Below are 13,721 nucleotides of genomic sequence, written 5' to 3' on the forward strand. Positions count from 1 at the left end.
AAAAAAATAACAAAAAAATAAATAAAGAACTTACTTTCAAAACGAATGTGACAGCCCACTGTATCATTGTGAATTCCCTAAATTAGCTTCCCAGGTTTGCTAAAAGATAGTAATAAAAATGTTCCATTTGAAGCTTACATAACCACAGGCATCATTTTGAACTTAGACCAATAAATCATTTTTTCAGAAAAGCATTTTATGACCCACATGGTTTAGAATTGCCAGCACATGGTGATAATAAAAAGCAGACTGGGTTTTATTGTTTTGATATTATCTGTAGAATTGCATCCCCCTTAGCCTGCACCTGGAACAGAGTGCTCCCTCTGCTGGTCCTCACTAGAGTGGAATCAGGGTGCAGGTCAGGTTGAGAGGAGAAATCAGCAAGAGTTTGAGAGACATGAAATGGTAGAATCAACAGAACTTGCTGGCTCTTCTCTTTCAGTTTCCAAGCTACTACAGGTTTCCTAGTTCCTCCTTCCCACTAGCTGCCACTCAGTTTTCCTCTGGGCTCCATTTCTTCTAGTCAATCTCTAAAGGTTAGAATGCCTCAGGGCTCTCCACTGGCTCAAGCTCAAGTTTATTCCTCTCCTGGTTTCACCATCTCAGTAAATGGAGCAGTATTAACCCTATTGTTCCAAGCCAGTCATCCTTTATCCCTCCCTTTCCGTTCTACCTTACCCCAAGCCTTCGGGAATCTGTGGGTTGCCTTCCTGCAGCAACATCTGGAAACTGGTCTCTCCTGACACCCACCTCCTATCTCTCCAAATTCCATGTTGAAGTCCTAATCCTTAAAACCTTTAATATGTGACAGCATTTGGAGATAGAGCTTCTAAAAAGATGATTATGTTAAAATCAGTAGGGTGGGCCCTAATCCGGTATGCTGGTGTCTTTAGAAGAGGAAATGTGGAAACAGACACACATTTTACTAGGTTAAGAAAATTCCCTTCTGGTCCTAGTTCATTCCTTTTATTAAATCATAAATGGTAGTTGAATTTTATCACATGCCTCCTCTGCATCTATTGAAGACTTTGTGAGACGTACTTTAATTTAATGTGGGCAGGGCTGTCAGCAGCCTATATGGTACCTTTGTGTGACGAAAAGGTGCTCCTTCCTCCAGGTGGACATAAATCCATGCCAGGGCCCACAGCTTGGCAGGAAATCTTGAACTGAATTTTAGCCCCATTCAACCCCTCAGCAAGATGCCCACATATATGTTACACCCTATGAGGAGTCTGGCTCCAAGCCAATTGTATGTGTGATCAGGCCTGACTACAGACAACTATAAAGGCTTTGCTGGGCAGCCCTCATGGGGTAGGGGTGGGAGTGGGGAAGCTGCCTTCCCAACAGACTGGATGCACAGCTTGTGCATTGCAGTGTGGAGGGAGTGACAGTCAAGGACTCAGCTCCCTAGCCCCCTCCACTGGCCATCCTCTTACATATACTTGCAATATCTACATTCCTAGCCTATGATCCTCCACTGCAGGAGGCTGGGAGTCAGCTGAGACTACTCAGATGCCTCTGCATCTGGCCCTTCTCGCTACCCTCCCCCTGGTTTCCAGCTCCATAAAAAAGCAAGAGTGATTTGTTCTGGGCTCCCTGGACAGTGAGACAATTCCCTTCCCCACTAATTCAGCCTTTATTCACTTTAGTGAATAAAGGTTTATTCACTAAACCTTTATTCACTGCTGTTTCATGGAGGGAAAATAGACCTTTAGGGAGCCAGCATCCTTTTTTGTGTAGACTCTTAGTTGTACTAAATAAAGACTTGCCTGTTACTTCTGGTTTGGCTTCCAGTCTTAATTTGTAATCTACTTGTCAGACTTTTGTAACTACCTCGTGCTGACCTCATGAGTTGGGAAGTATTCCCTATTTTTCTATTCCTCAGGAAGAGTTTGTGTGAAACTGTTATTTCTTCTTTAAATGCTTGGAAAATTTTACCAGTGAAGCTTTTTGGCCTGGGGTTTTCTTTGTGAGATTTAATCTCTTCAATAGATGTCAAACTATTCAGCTTTTCTATTTCTTGTTCTGTCAGTTTGGTAAGCTGTGTTTTTAAAAGTGTAAAGTTATTCCAAGGGCACCTGGGTAGCTTAGTCGGTTAAGTGTTTAACTTTGGCTCAAGTCATGATCTCACAGTTTGTGAGTTCAACCCCCCACTGTCAGTGCAGAGCCTGCTTGGGATTCTCTTTCCCTCTCTCTCTGTCCCTCCCCCTCTCCTGCTCTCTCTCTTTCTCTCTCTCTCAAAATAAACACCTTCCTAACATCTGTAGTATAACTGTATGATCTGTAGTGATGTTCTTATAATACCACTTCAACCGGCCTTAAGGGTTGACTTTATTAAAGTTAACACACTCCTTACTTGCTGACCTAAGGCCTTTGATCTATAGCAGAACAAATTTACTTTTTTTTGAGATCTGCAGACCACTAGCTTTGAGGAGCAGAGGACCAAACTTTCCCAGGCCACAGAGGCCAGCAAATCTGAAGCTGCCTCAGTTTTCTGATTAGCCCAGTAATTTTTTAGCAAAAAAAAATTTTTTTTTTAGGTCACACAAATGATTTTATTGACCTCCCTTTGTGCATCTGTAGACCTTGCCCTCCTCTACAGAAAGAACAGAACACTCCTGCATATCATAAAAAAAGAACCGGACCCCCTGGCACAATCCTGAAATCCTGCAATAACATTTGTAGCTGGCATCATTGAGTCTACAGGAAACCAAGAACCATTGTAGGCCACTGCACTCCCTTTGCTGATTAACTACCCTAAACCCCTTTAAAAACCCCTAGGCCACACAGAAACCTCAGAGTGGGCTTTTAGACAACAGTCTACCTTCTCTCTGGGTTGCCAGCCTCCTGAATAAAGCTCAAATTCCTCTCCAATCAAATCTCATCTCTTGAGTAATGGCCTTTCAAGTGACAGGCGGTGGAGCTTGAGCTCAGTAACATTCTCTTTCATTTTCTTTTTTCTTGATCGGTCTTGCTAGAGATTTCTCAACATTATTCATCTTATCAAAGAACCAGATTTTGGGTTTGATAAATTTCTTTGCTGTACATTAGTTTTCTATTTCATTAATATCTGCTATGTTTACTTCCTCCTTCTAGTTGTTTAGGTTTGATTTGCTATTTTTTCTAGATTCTTGGGATGGAAGCTTAGATTTCTGATTTTCTGGCTTTCCTTTATTTCCAGTACACAGGTAAGGCTAAGCACTGCTGTGATGGCACCCCACAACTTTTAACACATCGTATTGTTCATAATGTACTTGTACTAACTTTTTGACGTCTATAGGATTTAGATCTAGGTATGAATCATTTTACCTGTTTGGAATCTGATCCTGAATTTGAGAATTCATATCTCTTATTGGTTCTGGAAAACACTCACTGATTTTTCTTTGAATATTGTCTCTCTTCCATTTTTAAACTCTCCTTCTGGACACCAAGTTAGATATATGATAGACTTTTTCATTGCATTCTCTCTCTTCCTTCTCCTCTTCCTTCCTCCACCTGTCACCCAGTCTTTCTCTCATCTTTTCATCCCATATCTTGCATCTGGGTAATTTCCTCAGTGCCATTTACAGTTCAGTTATTCTTTTCTAAGATGTATCAAATTTTCTGTTTAATCTATTCATTGAGATTTGATGAATAAATGAATGAATATACTTTTATTTTTAGAAATTCTATTTCCTTTTTAAAAAATATGCCTAGTCATTTTCACAATGTATTCTTTCATTTTAATTCCTTTTTATGCTTTTAAATTATTTAGTACATTTTCATTTTCATAATTGTAAGCTGTGAGTCATTTTAGCTGAAGTTCTGGGGTCTAATCCTGCTTTTTCTGTGTCAGTTCTCAGTCATGGTTGATTGTTTCCTTGTAAATTTTGTAATTTGGGGCCATGAGCCTATCTTCAGCAGTTTAACTGTGCAGATTCTGCAAGGCCTTAAAAGTTGTCTTGTTTTGGGGCCCCTGGGTGGCTCAGTTGGTTAAGCATCTGACTTTGGCTCAGGTCATGATCTCATAGTATGTGGGTTTGAGCCCCACACCAGGCTCTGTACTGGCAGCTCAGAGCCTGGAGCCTGCTTCAGTTTCTGTGTTGCCCTCTCTCTCACCTCCCCACAACTTGCACTCTGTCTCTCTCTCTTCCAAAAATAAACATTAAAAAAAATTAAAAACAAAAAGGTTTTCTTGCCTTTGCCTCTTCTAGGTGTTCATGGTATCAATAGCCTGGGACCATATTTTACTTGGGGTAAAATATACATACAGGACCACTTTTTATTTCTCATCTTGGTAGTTCCAACATCACATAAAAAATGAAAAAATTAAAGCCCAAACAGGTGTGAGCAGCCCTGTGGGGCTAATTTCTCAGGTGGTACTTTTTTCCCACCTACGCCCAGGCTGAGAGAGACAAACTCCCTTGTCATCTCCCTGTCCCAGAGGACAGCTTTTTTTTCCTACCTCACCCTTTTGGGGACGGTGTTGTACTTTGAGGGTCACAGTTTTTAATAGGGAGTCTTGTTTCCAGCTCCCTGCTTACACTGACTTTTGGACTCACCTTTATCTCTGAGTGATTGTGAAACGCTGTGCCTTATGTTTTGACACACCACATTTGGAGGCAGCCACAGTATCAGCTTACCTAGTTTTAAGTTCTCTTTTTGTTCTTGGCCCTTAAGGATTTCTCTTCGTTCTTGGGATCTCAGTTATGCATTATTTTCCCCCAACTTTTTCTTTTGAAATATTTCAAACCCATAGAAAAATTTCACACAGAACAAATCGGACACACACATATTTACTTTTTAAATTTTTGGTAACCATTTGAGAATTAGTCAGGACATCATTACACTTTACCTCTAAATACTTATGCATACATCTATATAATCATGATACAATTACAATACTCAGAAAATTTAACAGTGTAGTACTTTAATATACAGTCTAATTTCCCTATTTGTCCCAATAATGTCTTTTACAACCGTCTTTTTTTTGTGATGTCATTTACATGTCTTATCTCTTTGGTGTCTTTCAATCTAGAATAGTGTACCTGTTTTTTGTCCTTCATGACATTGACATTTTAAAAGTCTAGAGGAGCTGTTTTGTAGAATAACTCTGAATGTGGACTTGTCTGATTATTTTCCTAATGATTAGTTTCAGAGTAAACATTTTTTTTTGCCAAGAATTGTACGTCATAAATATTGTGTCCTTCTCAGTCCATCATATCGGGAGGAATATGATGCCATTTTCTGCATTTGTGGTAACGCTGTTTATTTGATTAATACCAACTTAGCTTATCCATTAAAAAGGCACTTTCCCTGATTCACCATTAATAAGCTAAGGGGTGATACTTTCAGACTGCGTGAATATCCTGGTTCTCAAAAACTTTCACTCAGTAGTGTCTAAATTAGCTATTATTGCCTGCACTAGTTTTGGTGTGATGGTTACAAAATGGTAATGGTTCCAATTCTATTATTCCTTCGATGTTTATTGGTTCTTCTCTAAAGACAGCTTTCCTTTCTCCATACCCCAGCCACTCCCCTCCCAGACTCAGTCATGTCATCATTGTAGTTAATATCAAAATAAACTCACAATTTTCAAATACAGTGTGTTAAAAACCATTCCTCTCACTATTCATTTTGATTCTCACATTATTCTTGCGTTCCTTCAAGTTGACTTCTGTGTCCTTTTGACATGTTCCCATTGGTCTGTGAACACTTGCTTTCTGGAATAACAAGATATTCTAGGCTCACCTTAAACTTTCTCTGACCCAGCCCTCAGACTCATTTACCCAAGGATCCCCAACTCCTTTCACTGGGAAATGATATATATATTTTTAAGTTTACTTATTTATTTTGAGAGAGAGAGAGAGAGAGAGAGAGAGAGAGAGAGAATGCACACGTGAGAGGGGAGGAGGGACAGAGAAAGAGCGGTGAGAAAATTCCAAGCAGGTCCTGCGTGTTGTCAGTGCAAAGCCTGATGTGGGGCTCGAACTCACAAACCGTGAGATCATGACCTGAGCCAAAATCAAGAGTCAGATGCTTAACTGACTGAGCCACCCAGATACCCCTGGGAGATGATATTTTATTTTATTTTTTAAATTTTTTCAATGTTCATGTATTTTTGAGATAGAGACAGCACAAGCAGGGAGGGGAAGAGAGAGAGGGAGACACAGAATCTGAAGCAGGCTCCAGTCTTCGAGCTATCAGCACAGAGTCCGACGTGGAGCTCATACTTATAAATCACGAGATCATGACCTGAGCTGAAGTCAGACGCTCAACTGACTGAGCCACCCAGGTGCCCCACCTCCAATTTTGTATTAATGAAAACACACACACACACACACAAAAAAACTCCTCCACAAATATTAGTAACCATGAAGTCCTTTGCCTTTGTGTGTTTGTGTGTATGTTCATATATACATGTTGTAAATGTGAGACATTTTTCTACCTCCAGATGGTATTGCTAAAATTAATTTGTAAAAGAACTCTGTTTAGCTGGTTTGAAGGCAAGCACTTGTAAGGATTGGGCATTCTAAACTCTCAGGAAGATAGACATTAAGCCAAATGGTTTTCAAGTTCACACCATCTGGGGAAATATTCAATATAAAACCCAGTTTAAGGTTGATGGTTTAATTAGAACAGACAGGTCTTTAGAATTATCAACATCAAGTATAAGACTTTTATCCTATCTGAGTTTACCAGTCAAATAAGCTCACATTATCTCTTATAAGATCTATGAACAAAAAAATAATAGCTTCGGACAATGGCTGACTGTGGCTAATGTTTAATGAAGTTTGTGTAGGTAATCTAAACACAGTTATTAAGGGCGCCTGGGTGGCTCAGTCGGTTAAGCGTCTGACTTCAGCTCAGGTCATGATCTCATGGTTGGTGGGTTTGGGCCCCGCATCAGGCTCTGTACTGACAGCTCAAAGCCTGGAACCTGCTTTGGATTCTGTCTCTCACTCTCTCTCTCTTTCTCTGCCCCTTCCCAGCTTGTCTTCTCTCTCTCAAAAATAAATAAACTTTAAAAAAAGTATTTAAACATAGTTATTAAGAAAAAGTAAATTAAATAGATGTTAACAAGATGAAAGTTTGTAAATAAACTCTTCTGCAATATTTAAAATCTACTTAAATTGTTTTCCCAAATCTTTTTGGTAACATAAAACCTTAAAGTTTTGCTAAGTTAGGTTAAATTAAGAGTTAAGTTAAATTCATTAAATATTTAGATCATTTCCAAATAAGAAAAAATACTAAAGGATTAAATACTGAATAGAGGTTTATCTACTTTTGGCTTCTCATCATGAGAAACTAAAAGATATGTGAATGTGTTACTGCTATATTGGAAAATTTTAAATGGCATATCCTTCCAGAAATTATAGAGTATACTTATAAGCTAAAAAAAGAATATATTCATAAATTTACAAATCTAAAAAACGCTGGTGTAACAGTTCACAGTTAGTTACTAAATATTCACTAAAAATTAAGATTTCTAAGAGTTAAGAATTCTAGTAAGTGTAGTTAAGACTACTGGAAATAATAAGAGAAATAACTCTGTATGCAAGGAAAGTAAGATGTATGTTTTGGTAAGAGAAAATATAAGAAATAAAAACACATTCTTGTTAAGGGAAAAGAAAGGAATTTGGTCCCGAAATGAGGCTGGATATTTAAAGAGGGAAAACTTAGGGCAAAATCTAAATGTTAAAAAAAAAAAAAAAAAAAAGTTGTAGAAGGTTTGTGGAAAATGAGTCTTCGGAAAGAAATTTCAATATGTCACTGGATTTTATGCAAAGGGAGTAGCAGGATGATGAAGACTGGCACGTGCAGTAAAGCCCATTCTGCTTCCACAAAAATGGCTGCCCACAGCCAGAGCCTTACCATCCTGATGTCCTTGTCCCATGGGAACAGTCTACTCCTGGATCAGAGAGATTAAGGTGGGCAAACACCAGCTATAAATTACGTGGACAGTCAGGGCCATGAGAACCCAAGATGGCCATTTGATTCTTCCCAGCTCCCTGACAATCTCCATTTATTGGTTTTTCCATCCCTTCACCCACTTTAGGGCACTTAAGATGAGTAGAGTGGGGAGACTTTTATAAAATTGCAAACACTGTCGACCAGCAATGTCTGACTTGTCAGGTCCATAATCCTTAAAAAAAGCTGTTCTTATTCCCAAAAGCCTCCAACACCCTCCCTCTGGACCCTTTAAACACCTGCAGCTGGACTTCAACTTCCAATTGGTATAGATTATTGAAAGAGGAGCCCTACTACCTCCATATTGACCTCAAACTTTCTAATTGATTAAGTTCTTCTTTCCAGTTTATCTCTTAACTCAGGCAAAATACCCTGCGGGCAAAGTGTCCCCTGAAGGGAACCAAAACTGCCCCCTCAAGCAATAAGGACTGCCCTGAGCCAAAAAGACTTTTCCCATGATTGACCCCAAGACAACAATCCACCTGACCCTCCCTGCCCACCAGCAAGGACCCACTGATCCTTGTGCCACATTTTCCTTACATAAACATGGAAGTGTTTTCAGCACGTTAAAGACCTTCTTTGAAACACTAGTCCACTGTCTTCCCAGTGTTGACCTCACTGAAATAAATTCCTTTCTTGTTTCACCAGCGCTCGTTCCTCTGCCCTTGGGTTTTGTCAGCAGCGAGTGGCAGAACCTAGTCTGTTTGGGCCCCCAGATTCAGGTGCCCTTGCACCCCTGTGCCCAGCTATGTCACCAGTATGTTCTTATGACTGTGTTTTCTAGATCATGTGTTCCCTTGCAATAAGGCTGATGCCCCCACAATAGCAAAAACAGTTAAAAAGTGTTCCCCATTTAGGGTATACCTCCTTGATCTCCAGTGACTGAGGCACCCACTCTACTAGACAAATCGTATGAGCCTCAATGAAAAACTGCAGACTTCTTGGAATTCTATCAAAACACAACCTTCTGCCAATCTCCTGTTGACTCATGCTAGTATGACTTGCTACTAAAAGCCTCTAACGTCTTATGTTCGAGCCCATCATCAAGTTCCAAGGATCTTTCTGGTCACAGTTTAGAGCCTCGTGACTGAGTATTCTGAAAATGTCATCATAGGAAAACTGCCCTTGAGTCCCATTGGAAAGGACTTTACCAAGTACTCCTGGCCGCTAACACTGCTGATATGGGGCTGAGAGTGAAGGGTCAAGAAAGAATTCGTGAGATGCTTTTGGTGCAAACAGATGCTTTTATCATAGTAACAGGTCAGGATCTGTAGGCAGAAAGAGCTGCCCTGGGATTGTGAGGAGTGACACATTATACGCTTTTTAGTTAATGGGAGCTAAGGATGGCGTAAGTCTCTAGGGAATTTGGAAGCAAGGCTTCCAGGACCTTGAGGGGCTAGCTGCTGTTAAGATCAGGTCATTTACTACTGTCGAATAAAACATTAGTCTCGAGACCCTTCAGATAGATGTCAGTGGGCCGTATGCTTGAAAGATGATTGCTAACATATGCCTTGGGGAGGGCTGTTTACGGTTATCGAGGGCAGTAACACTAACCAGAGCAGAGCTATAGTGGTAAAACATGAAAGGAAGTCCTTGAGGGAGCTGTAGGAGTGTTACAATCTGTATGTCTCAGGGATTTATCAGTGGGCTGCAAGTTGTAAGCAGATTTAATTTTAGCTGCCATTTCTCTCGCCTTTGTTCTCCTCATCACTGCTCGAAAGCTAACAGGTACTGAGCCTTGGGCACACGTCACACAGCTTAGAAAGGTTCCACCTGACACCTAGTCCTGCACAGATGCTGGGAGACCTCTAAATCAAATTGATGGAGCTGACGTCAAGGAAAACTGCCTCCACCCAAGATGATGGCTCACGCCTCATACTTTAAACATGAAGCCCTTTCACCTCATTTTCCCTTTTTTTTTTTTCTGGCATTGACCTAGAAAGAGGACACCTTCATCTCTAGCTCCCAGGCCACTGCTGTGGGTGGTAACCTCTGGGATGTAAAATAATCTTTTATTTCAGGCTAAAGAAAATCTAACTATGTCTCTAACTTCTCACAAGCAACGTAAGGCATCTCATTGGTCAACACCTCTGAATTTACAGGGTCAAGTTAAAAAGGACCTAGCAGGAGGCTTTCATGATTCGAGACTCACTCCTTTTTGGCAGGTCCTATCCCTGGTTAGGGATAAATGTAAATGAGGCTAACTTCTTCTTTTTTTTTTTTTTAATGTTTATTCATTTTTGAGAAAGACAGAGAGAGCGGAAGGGGCAGAGAGAAAGGAAGACACAGACTCCAAAGCAGGTTCCAGGCTCTGAGCTGTCAGCACAGAGCCTAACACAGAGCTCAAACCCTTGAACCGCTAGATCATGATCTGAGCTAAAGTCTGACACTCAACCGACTGGGCCACCCAGGCGCCCTTAACTTCTTAATTCTTAAAATTATTGTAGAATCTGCTGCTAAAGCAATAGCTGCCTAGCAAAGATCCTTAGATTCTCTGCCCTAAGTTGTTTTGTTTTTTTTTTTTAAGAGAGAGAGAGCGTGTGGGCAAGACAGAAAGTGGGAGAGGTAGAGGAGGGAGAGGAGAGAGAGAGAGAGAGAAAATCTGAAGAAGGCTTTATATTTAGAATGGAGCATGGAGCTTGGTGTCCGAAGTGGGGCTCAATCCCATGACCCTGGGATCCTGACCTGCGCCGAAATCAAGAATTGGTTGCTCTACCGACTGAGCCACCCAGGTAACCCCGAAATTATTCTTGATGATAGGATAAGCCCTTGGTTACCTTTTAGCTGAGCAGGGACACTTGTGTGGTAGCCAATACCACCTGCTGGACCTGAATTAACACTTCTGGAGAAACTGAAACTCAATTACATACGATCACAAAACAAGCCACTTGGCTTAAAAAGATGACTCCTTCCTTGGAGTCTTTGACTTATTTGATTTTGATTGCTTCTGGGTGTTGGGGACCATGGCTTTAATGTGCCCTCCAAACATGGGAATTATCCTGCTCATAATAATCACAATAATCTCCCTAGTGTGTTGTATTTTCTGAAAAGCTTTAAATGCATGTTCACAGCCACTAACCACCATGCAAATGATCTCCCTAAGAACAGAATGGCAGGAAAGGAACAAAGCAATGGCTGACTTAACGGAATGGAAACCTAAAGTCAAACCTGTAAATATCACAGAAATAAAACAAAACAACATGACCCGTGGGTACCACACAAAGGAACAATAAAAGCTGTGAGAACTTTAAAGCAGTAGCTGAGAGTGGTGCCAATGCCTTCGATTTTTATCACATCTCTGTTAGCCGAGAGTCTGATCAAAAGGGAGGAATTGTTAAAAAGAAAAACATACAGGGGCGCCTGAGTGGCTCAGTCAGTTGCGTGTCCAACTCTTGATGTCGGCTCAGGTCATGATCCCATCGGACTCTGTGCTGACAGTCCAGAGCCTGGAGCCTGCTTCGGATTCTGTGTCTCCTTCTCTCTCTGCCCCTCCCCCGCTCGCAGTCTGTCTCTCTCTCTCTCTAAAATGTTAATCATTATTGAAACTGGGTGACAGATACATTGTTTTCCCAAATATTATAGTTGAAACGTTCCACAATAAAAAGTTGATTTCTTCAAGCCACATGAAAGTTCTTGAAAATAATAAAAAAGATGGCCAAGGGCGGTATTCTCTTTGTAGCTAGAACATCTTTAACATTCTTGAATGGGAAAAGACAGAGGTAAGGAAGAATTTTAGAATTTGTTAGAAAAAAGGGTATATAGCTAAATCAATATGCTAAAAATTTAAGAGTAACCATTGAAAGAGCAGAAATATAATCTATAGCTTCCAAATCATCACGGAAAAAATAATAATTATATAAAAACTTCATCCAACATGAAGCACAAGTGAAGAAAAATTGGTAAAGGATGGCAAATGGAAAATTGTACCTCTTTTGCTTTATTGAGGATATGAAGCAAAACAAAAGAAAACAAGACAGGAAGAATGTATAATACAAACACAAGATGATCACGTGACCCAGCCCAGCCCACCCTTGGAAGGGAAGCTGCAACACGTTACAGATGTTTGTGTAAGAACCAGTTGAAAATTACAAAATTTTCATGAAATCTAGGCTCTCATTTGCATAATTCTTTAAAACGTCTTTACATTCTTGATGAGTCAATATTTGACTATGTAGATCTTTATTTTTAATCTGAAGTCTATCAGCACAAGCCAGAGGGACACAGAGACAAAGAGGTAAAGGAGAGCAAGCGACCGTTCATCCCCATAAGCAGTTTTAAGCACTGCTTAAAACAAAGCAAAATGCAACATCGGCTTTGCCTGTTAGGGCGTCCAACCCCCATCACCCACCAGCAAGAAAGGAGAATTCCACAAATGAACAAAGGGAACACAAGGTCCTAGGATGGATCTCCTGGAGACAACAAGGCTTTATTTAACAAAGGTCTGGGAGCATAGGCATGTTGACATGGCATACTCTTTTACCAGGCCCCCTTTATGCCTGTCACATAATTTAACTCATCTAATTCACGTAACAATGTTAGGACGATTTTATAGATGTAAACATCAAAATACAGAGAAGCTATGTGATTTGCCCAAGGTCACACAGCCAATAAATGGCAGAGCCAGCACTCAAACCCCACGGTCTCCTCCTCTAGAAGCCCCAGGTTAACTCCCTGGAAAGGAGAGGAGGCAAGAAAGTGGGCACAGAAGATACTTGGGGTTCCTCTGAGAGCTCAGTGGCTCCTGGAACTCTGTTGGCTCTGTGCTGACCACTCTACAGCCGTCTTTCCAGTTTCCAGTGCCTAGCTTGGCCCCCACCATGCTTTCTAATCAATCTTTCTGGTGCTTTCTGAATAGAAACATCAAGGTGAGGATAAGAGAAGGATAAAGCATGTTGCCTGCTTCAAGGGCCTTTTTGTCCAGGCAAAGACAAGGCACTAAATAGTTTCCAGAGTCAGTTAACAAACTAGGTCCTGAGCCCAAGCAGGGAGACAGAAAGCAGAGGAATCAGGGCAGGGTGTGGAGGGTGAGGACTGGGTGAGGATAGCTAGCTTCACAGAGGTGCAGCCAGAGTCAGAGTTCAAGCCCTTGGAGGACTTGAACTCAAAGCCCCCAGCAGCCCTCAGTTCCACTTGGACTCCTCCTCACCGCTCAGTTTGTTTCTGGGTTACTGTGTCCGCTGCAAGGAGAAGCAGATGGCCTGGGATACAGGGAAGGCCCTCCCAAAGCCACCAAGCCTCCTGGAGTCTGGGGCCAGCTCTTCACAATCTCCGTCCCCCAGGAAAGAGTTAAAATCCCAGGCTTTTTCAACACTATCCCCATCACTTCAGTGCCCGCCAGCCTGGACTGACGGCTGCTACACAAAGCCAGGCTCTTTTTGCTCAAGAAGCCCCAGACCCTCAAGGGGCTGGAATATTCCCAAGAGCTCCCTTTTCCCCTTCTCCTGGCAGCCTTCCACTAGGCCCTGGGTCAACCTGTCCCCACCCCCTAAAGGGCCCAGCCCACGGACCCAAACAATGGCCCAGCCACTTGGGGAAAAGAGCCCTGATTCCAGAGGGGACAGTTGGAAGACCTCTACCTTCATGATAGCTTTCATTGTGTAGCACTTGATACTTTCAAAAAGCCCTAACACAGCTCCCATTTCTTTGCTGGTCATCAGTGCTTCCCTTTTTAGGTAGGCTAAACAGAAAGAATTATTCCCTTGGGTCATTTCGTCACAAAGAAAAAGATTCTGCAAAGGCACATGCCTTGCCTTACATCACACCTTCAGGTA

Source organism: Panthera tigris, chromosome B1 (genome assembly GCF_018350195.1).
Source record: "Panthera tigris isolate Pti1 chromosome B1, P.tigris_Pti1_mat1.1, whole genome shotgun sequence".
NCBI classification, from domain to species: Eukaryota; Metazoa; Chordata; class Mammalia; order Carnivora; family Felidae; genus Panthera; species Panthera tigris.